Source organism: Ctenocephalides felis, unplaced genomic scaffold (genome assembly GCF_003426905.1).
Source record: "Ctenocephalides felis isolate EL2017-DRISC unplaced genomic scaffold, ASM342690v1 CF-g0.4_SCAFFOLD_01492, whole genome shotgun sequence".
In the NCBI taxonomy this organism is placed as follows: Eukaryota; Metazoa; Arthropoda; class Insecta; order Siphonaptera; family Pulicidae; genus Ctenocephalides; species Ctenocephalides felis.
In genome coordinates, this window is record NW_020537646.1 from 15,641,183 (window position 1) to 15,649,065 (window position 7,883).

The following is a 7,883-nucleotide window of genomic DNA, read 5'->3' on the forward strand; positions in this document are numbered from 1 at the left end:
GAGATAGTGGGCTTAACGCGTTTTTTACGTGGTTTTACCAGTAGTCCTATTTCATGGGCCTATTGTAATTTTGTTTGTTCTGGAGCTATTGCAAAATAATATTTGTGAATTGGGGGTGGTAAAAATAAAGTCTCTAATTTTAAAAAAGCAGCTTTTATTTGTCGAAGTCATATTTTTCAAATGTTTGTTCTGTGGAAAACAAGTATTGATACATTTTTGTAGATAATTTTATGCTCTACAATTTTGTTTCAGGTGATTTTGCGATAATTAAAATGAAATGTTGTTTGATAAATTTGAATTGAATGATCCGTCTTCTAAAAAAATCAATTATTTGCACTTTTTGCTCTATATCAGCCTTATGAATAGAAAGTAAATGTTTTTTGATTTATTTAAATCGGTTGATCCGTGCACACATAATCGTGGACAAAAAATTGAATCCATACAAAACACATACTACGCATACACATACCTCTATTTTTTCTGAAGAATACTGAAATTTTCAGAAGGTTGAAATGTAAAGTAATGAAATTTTTTTTATTTTTTGCGGTTACCATAACTTATCCTACGAAAAGTTAAGAATAATAAGACTGTAAAGATCAAAATGTTAATATTTAATTAAAACGTAGCATTCCGAACTTTGTGGCTCATTATGGATATGAAGGAGTCAAGACCCATGCATGAATTCTACCATCTTTGTATGATTTTAAAGATTAGGAATCTTTGTTCCAAAGCTTGTGTTTTCTCGACACATATTATTCCAGCGTATATTCTTGTTTCGAGTAAAACGCGAATGACAAATCGGGTAGCACTGTATTAGGATGGAATTGTTGCAACGGTCGACTGTTTTGATGCATGACGCAGCTGTTTGTAATTGGATTGTTCTGCTTTTGACTGCCTAATGCGGAACCGCCGGACGCGCGGACCGTGGAAACTGGAAACACATCTTACTGTTATGATTAATCAGACTGGGAAAAATCATTTTCAGAGATAAATACCAGAGATAAAGGGAAAGGGAGCTGGAGAAAACTAGCTCCGATTTATATTAAGTCTTGATTTTTTTTATACAAAAACATAAAAGTGTATCAAAAATATCGATGTCTAATTAAATCATTTGTTGAATTACAAAGTATTGATTTTTAATTAATTCCGCCTAATTAGCGAAACCAAATCATATCAAAACAATAATAAAAGCGTTGTAAGTACAACCGTAAACTTGAACAAAGAAAATATTTATGGAAAAGCTCTCCATAAGCAGTATGCATCTTTGTGGTGTTGAGCATATTGGTGCAACTTTCTCAATATTTAGTTATACTTTCTCAATAAATACTTTACAATTTAGTTTATTGCGAACAAGATTATTACAGGCAGTTTGTGATAACACATCATAAAGCTCTCATACATAAACTATTAAGGCCGATATTTTTTATTTTCTCTTTGCATAAAAGGAATTGAAGTCTTGCATCTAATTACATATAACAAAAATATGAAGTAGCTTTTGCACATTAGTTTGAAAATTTGAATTACGTGCGGATCGTTAGAAGACATTATGATTATGGTTAATCAAACTAGGAAATAGTTTTATTTTGCAAGATTATTATTATTATTTCATTATTATTTGTCATTTGTTGTTTTCATTGTACTGTATTATTTTTTGTTATTAATTCTATTATTCACAATTTTAAATTTATTTTATTTATTATTGTTATTATTATCATTACTTGCTTTTTATTTCATATTAAATTATAATAGAGATATCATTTTAATGGAGATATTGTCCTTTACTTTGTAATATATTCTAGTTATATGCCGAGTGTTACTAGATATTATGTTATTTAGCATTTGTAACAAATATTGAAATTTATAAAAAATTCCCAGTAAACACCGAGCAGCAGTAGCAATCTGAAATCCACATAAATTCTACATAGAATTCGCAGCTTGTTGATTTCAAATTGCTACCATATCACAAGGTGTTTAATGAGTGAAAATGTTTCGATTTTCTGCGTTTTCAGAAGATTGGAATGGAAATAAACATTAATTAATTCAACTCTTTGAATATATAACATAATTTAAAAAAAATATGTGAAGAAAATTAATTCAGAAGTTTTTTTTATGTGGTATAAACTCATCAGTGTTAATAAATTTTTCTTTTCAACAATATACAAAATATCAACTGTATTTTATATATTAATTTTTGGCCATTTGTTGATATTGTACACATCATATATTCTATTTGGAATTACAACCAATTTAGCATATAAAGTTGTTCATTTGATAATTTTTTCTTTAAATAAAGAATAAGCAAATTTGATTATATTCATTTATTAGTATTTTTTGATATACTACACTAAATAAAAAATTAGATGACTTAATTATTATTAATGATGAGTCATTACACAGAATGTATATAGATATCGAATTATATGATTATTCCGTATTAATAGTATTACTTTAATTTTTTTACAATCACTGTGATTTTCAAAATTATATATAATGTGTAAATAATTAATGTATTTAATATTTTCTTGACACAATAATAACTCTAATCATTAAATAAGATCCTTCGAGCATAGCAATTATGCTACCTATAATATTTTAGATCGTGGCTAATGATAAACTAAAAGAGTTTTATAACACATTTTAAAGATTTATGTATATATATAATTTAAATTAGATTTCAGGATATTTGCACCTTGGACATAAAAAATGTGTAATCGTGAATATTTTTTTTTGCAATTAAAATTTGAACAGCATTTGAGAATATAATACATAAGGTAAATATTGTTTATATTGGCAAAATTATTTATAATTAATTAAGCGTAAGTAATTTAACTGTCTGTTTTTATACTAAATTCGTATATAAATGTTGCAAGTTGCAACAATAAAAAGTTTGTTGAAAAGATTTTATTGAAAATTAATTTTATAGACATGAGGTTTTTTAAGTTTTTCTGTGTAGTACTTTTGAAAAAAATAATTCTTATTATAAGTTTAATTTTAATATTAAACTAACGTTGGAATATGTGCTTAGCCTAGAATCTTGTTTTCAAACTTTAGTCATTAATCTTCCATGAAAGGCACAAGATATATTCGTGCTGATGTCAACAGTAATTTTTTCTGTTGTTATTTTTATATATTTGTTCTCGAGATTTCTGACAACACTTATTTCCTTGACAAAAGTGTATTTATAACATAAAACATGATATATTGATGTATCCATAGATCACGATACGAATTTTGTAATGTAATTTGAAATGGAACTGTGAATTATCTACACCATATAGTACTGTAATAATATTAAATTATATTTGTAAGACATGTATTTTACCATTACCAGTTAGGTACTATAATATATCATTAGAAACAAATTACAATTGATAGCTATTAGATAAACCTGTTCGCATATAAACGAGCAAATTATTTATGATTATATTCAATATGTCAACTAACATTAAGCAAATCAATTTACTTTTTGCTTCAATAATGTTTTCTTACTTTCTATTTGAATCACATATTAATAAAATATTATTGGTGACAGAATAATTCAACAAGCAATTCTTGTTCTTGTTTTAAATTTATGGTGGCACGAGTTAATAATAAAATATAAATATAATATTTTCTCTCATACAAAACCAAGTTAGTTTAGGGGGTATTCTAGTGTGGGAATTCAAAAAAATCGATTTTTTTATTTCATATTTTCAAAGTTTATTTATCTAAGAATATGGTTACGAGAAGGTTTTTAAAAATTTGAATTATTTTCGGAGATATAGGCATTTTACTGACTCGGTCTTCATAATGGTTCGGCTTCATGCAAAACTTTAAATGCGTTTTTCTCAGAACTGACTTTTTCAGTACTGTTGATACGATTTCTCGAGTTTTAATCGACCGATTCACTTGAAGTGTTCAGAGAGTCCTGTTTATAGACCTATCTATAGCCTGAACTTGGATTATCCCCAAATTCCAACTTTTACTATTTTTAAAAAATTCGAGAAACTCACAAAAACAGTAAAAAAACACTTTTTTTCAAACAGTCACCAATTTGTAAAAAAAAATTATTACTCATCGCTAGTTCGGGCGATTGCGACATTATTGTAGATGAATAATTTTCTTATTATTTGCATTTCTGATGGGTAGGAGGGCTGAAATCATGTCAAGACTAAGGAGCCAATTTTTTGAGACCACCCACTTCATCAACTGGCAGTCCTTACAATTTTCAACTTTTTTATTTTTTAATTTTTGTATTTTAATAATATTAATAAACAAGTGGTAAAACATTAATTACATTCTTTTACGACACTTTAAAAATGAACTAAAATTCATCGCTCTACACTAGAATACCCTCTTAAGAACATGTTGAATTAGAATTTAGTAAATGATAAAGACGTGTTAGTCATCTCAATATATTTTAATGTCAAAGAAAACAAATCTATTATAATTTCATATTATGTGTCAACCATCTCCTTATTTAATATCACAACTAATTATCCGTGCCTATTGCATATCCGATCAGGATCCAATCTCGATCTCTGGCAATCGTGATATTGCTTTTTTCAATTACTGCTTTTAATTACTGAAAAAATATAGCTATAGAACTAAAAAAACCTCATCATAACGAATTTTCCAATTTTAATTTCCGAATACCTAAGCGAATTTCTCCTCCATGCTCCACCAGAGCAATCGTAACGGTCTATAATTTCCTACCTGTCCGTTGCAAATAATTTAGGCTCGTAAAACACAAATGGCGTTCATTAATTGTTAATTCCGATAACCGAAAATGCCGGCAGCTTGCTGATTCAGGAATCGGCAATAATATATCGAGAGCATTCCATCGGTTCTACGATTGTGGTGTGTGTGGTATTCGTTTATATAAATCCCAGGAAAACCTTTGTATGTACCTACACAGGGCGAAGTTCTTGTACGTCACAGGAAATCAAACGTGATCCATCTCCATTTTCTTTCGGTACGACCCCCTGTTGTTCCGAATCTGCTTTTGTCACGAACTCATTTCGTAGAAAAACAATATGAAGTAAATGAAAATTGTTTTCAGGGGTCAAATGCAGGGTCGCGAGACGAAAGATATATATATATATATATATATATATATATATATATATAATAAATTTACATAATCGGGCGCAACATGACATCTTCAAGAGCTAGTATGAATTTACTATCTGTAAGTTATGCATTATACGATACTTGACCTAAACTTAACTAATCGTAAAGATTAAAAAAAAACTAGTTGTAAGTAGCATTTTGCCTTAAGGTCCGAATTAGTCTTAAAAACTTACCGAAATGTATGAAAAAGACTGAATCAATAATGAATCTTAATATATGAATTTATGAGTGATTTATAAATATTTCGAAGGTGATGTAGGGCTTTATAATGTGACTACTAAACCGTGAAGATTAATATTGCAGGTTATTCAATTCGATGCAAATATCATTAAAATCAATTTTTTTGCAATTAATTATTACATAGAAACGTATCAAAAGACCAACTAACGCGAGTGCTCATCAAGTTTTATCAAATGGATTTTAAATTTTTAAAATCGCTTTATCCGTTTTTGAGAAAACGTCGATGAAAGGTCCAATTTTAACAAAAATAAAAAACGATACTCGCTTTTTTATTCTTTAGTTTTTAAAATTAAATAACTAGTAGGGTTGTAATATTTTAGTATGTTCTAGAAGACCATGATATCTATCGTCGAAAAAACTTTCATAAAAATTACCGAATAAAAAATCCTACAAGATAATTACAAAATTTTCTTAATCTTGGTTAATCTATAAAAACTAATCAGCACGATTCTCAAACAAAGTCTTTCTCAGGGTTTTTAAATTGTCTAAATCGATTTTGGATTGCGAGTTTTCAAAATTCATTGCATTCCATTATCTATTAATCAAAGTTTGATATCTAATATTATAAATTTTTGCAATAATACAAGTACATTTTACTCTTGAATTTGTATCAAATCATTTCGTAGCAAATTCCGCTTTAAAATTTTGAAATATTACGCTGTATGTTTGTCGTGCAAAATTTTTATATATGAACAAATATATTTTTTTTTATATTTTTCAAAAGTCATTCAATTTTATTGTCTAAAATATTATAACTTGTCATAATAATATTTTAGTATTTTATTCTTGAAATTAGACAAAAAAATAAATTTCATTGATATTTTGAAATTTTAATTATAAAGCTCATGTTTATTGTGCAAATTTGAAACATGTTATATTTTTAAAACTTCCAAAAACTTCCATTGCATTTTGTGCTTTTACTATCTATTTTAGTATGATGGACAAAAACCAATAAATTTATGATTATCGTAGCAAAGTTGTAATTTCAAGAAACATTTTTTCGGGTTTGGAACCTGTGGTAAAGACGAGCAAGTAAACTTAATCGACGTACCGCTGGATAATATGGATTTCCCTATCAATTGTATTGCAGAACGGAAATTTAGTGACTTAGACGCCGCCAACTCCAGTCGCTTGCAGAATAATTGCCAATATAAATGAACAATCAATCGGTTCCTTCGTTCTATTGGATTACATTAATTACAAAAAGTAATTAAACAGTAAGCAATATTATATCCGTTCTCGCAGAAATACACCAATTTAATGTACTCAAATTAGGTCGTGAGGTTTAATGACTGCACATTAAGCAGAATCTAAGTAAGAATTGGTATCTTGCCTAAGTAATTATTTTCGAGACGGGGCCCCTAATGTTAATAGGCCAATAAAGAAATTAGACAAAGGCAGGCTTGCTAATAGTCTGGAACAAAATTCTAATTTCGAAATTGGGAATTAATACAGTGAAAAATACACATTGGAGAAATACTTCTAAAAATACTTATACCACAAGCACATTTTATTATCTCAGCTATTATATCTTATAAAGGTTTTGCTAGAATCAAAATATTTTCGTAGTATACGAGTATATTACCTCGTAATAGGAAATTCGGTCTAATACATAACTAGAGTGTTAAATCTGATCATCCTATAATCATCATGAAATATAGTAGTTACAATCGAGCAAGTTGCCGATTCAGTTCACAAATACATTATTATACTGATTTACCTTTGATGCCAAAGGTTTGGTTTTAGTAGGTCAACTCAACCGTTACACCTAATAATCAGGTTCTACGTCGATATTTTCCAGGCAAATTATTATGTATTTTTGTTTTATACATGTTAAATTGACCACCTTTATAGAAACAAAAATTTGAATCATGTATTTTATGAAATATATAATTTTTTTGCATGCATGCTTGTTTGATGTAGTATTGACCTTAAATCATTAATTCAAATAAAAATACAGCTATTTATATAATATAGCAAATTGCTAATAAAATTTGTACTTTTACAGTATTGCTAATAAAATAAAAATTATAACTATTATTATTATCTGTTGTTATAATATCTAACAAGGAAGTTAATATATAAAATTAGGCTTGAGATTTTTTTTATATATTTTGGTTAAATGAAATTTTTGAAATAATTTTCAATTTGATTTGATAAAGTTGATTCAATATTGTCATTTATATATATTTCAAGCAAAAATACTCCTGTGAGCTAATCTTCACTAAAAACAGATGGTCCGAATATTTGAACAATATCAGTTTATGTGTAAATCATTTCCATGTGTTCTAATTTATTAGTATTATTATTCTAAATATTAATTTTTATTTTTTCTGTTGCAGATTCCTCTCTCCTCGAATACAACGGTGAGTTAAACTTTATTATTTTTTTTACAATTTATGAACTTGCTGAAGAAAAATTATCATAGCCATTATAATTATAGATGGCCCTGAATGAGATACAAACTTGGTCATTTTTTTTTATTAAGGCCATCTAGCATAATCAATAGAATAGTAAATATATAATAATTG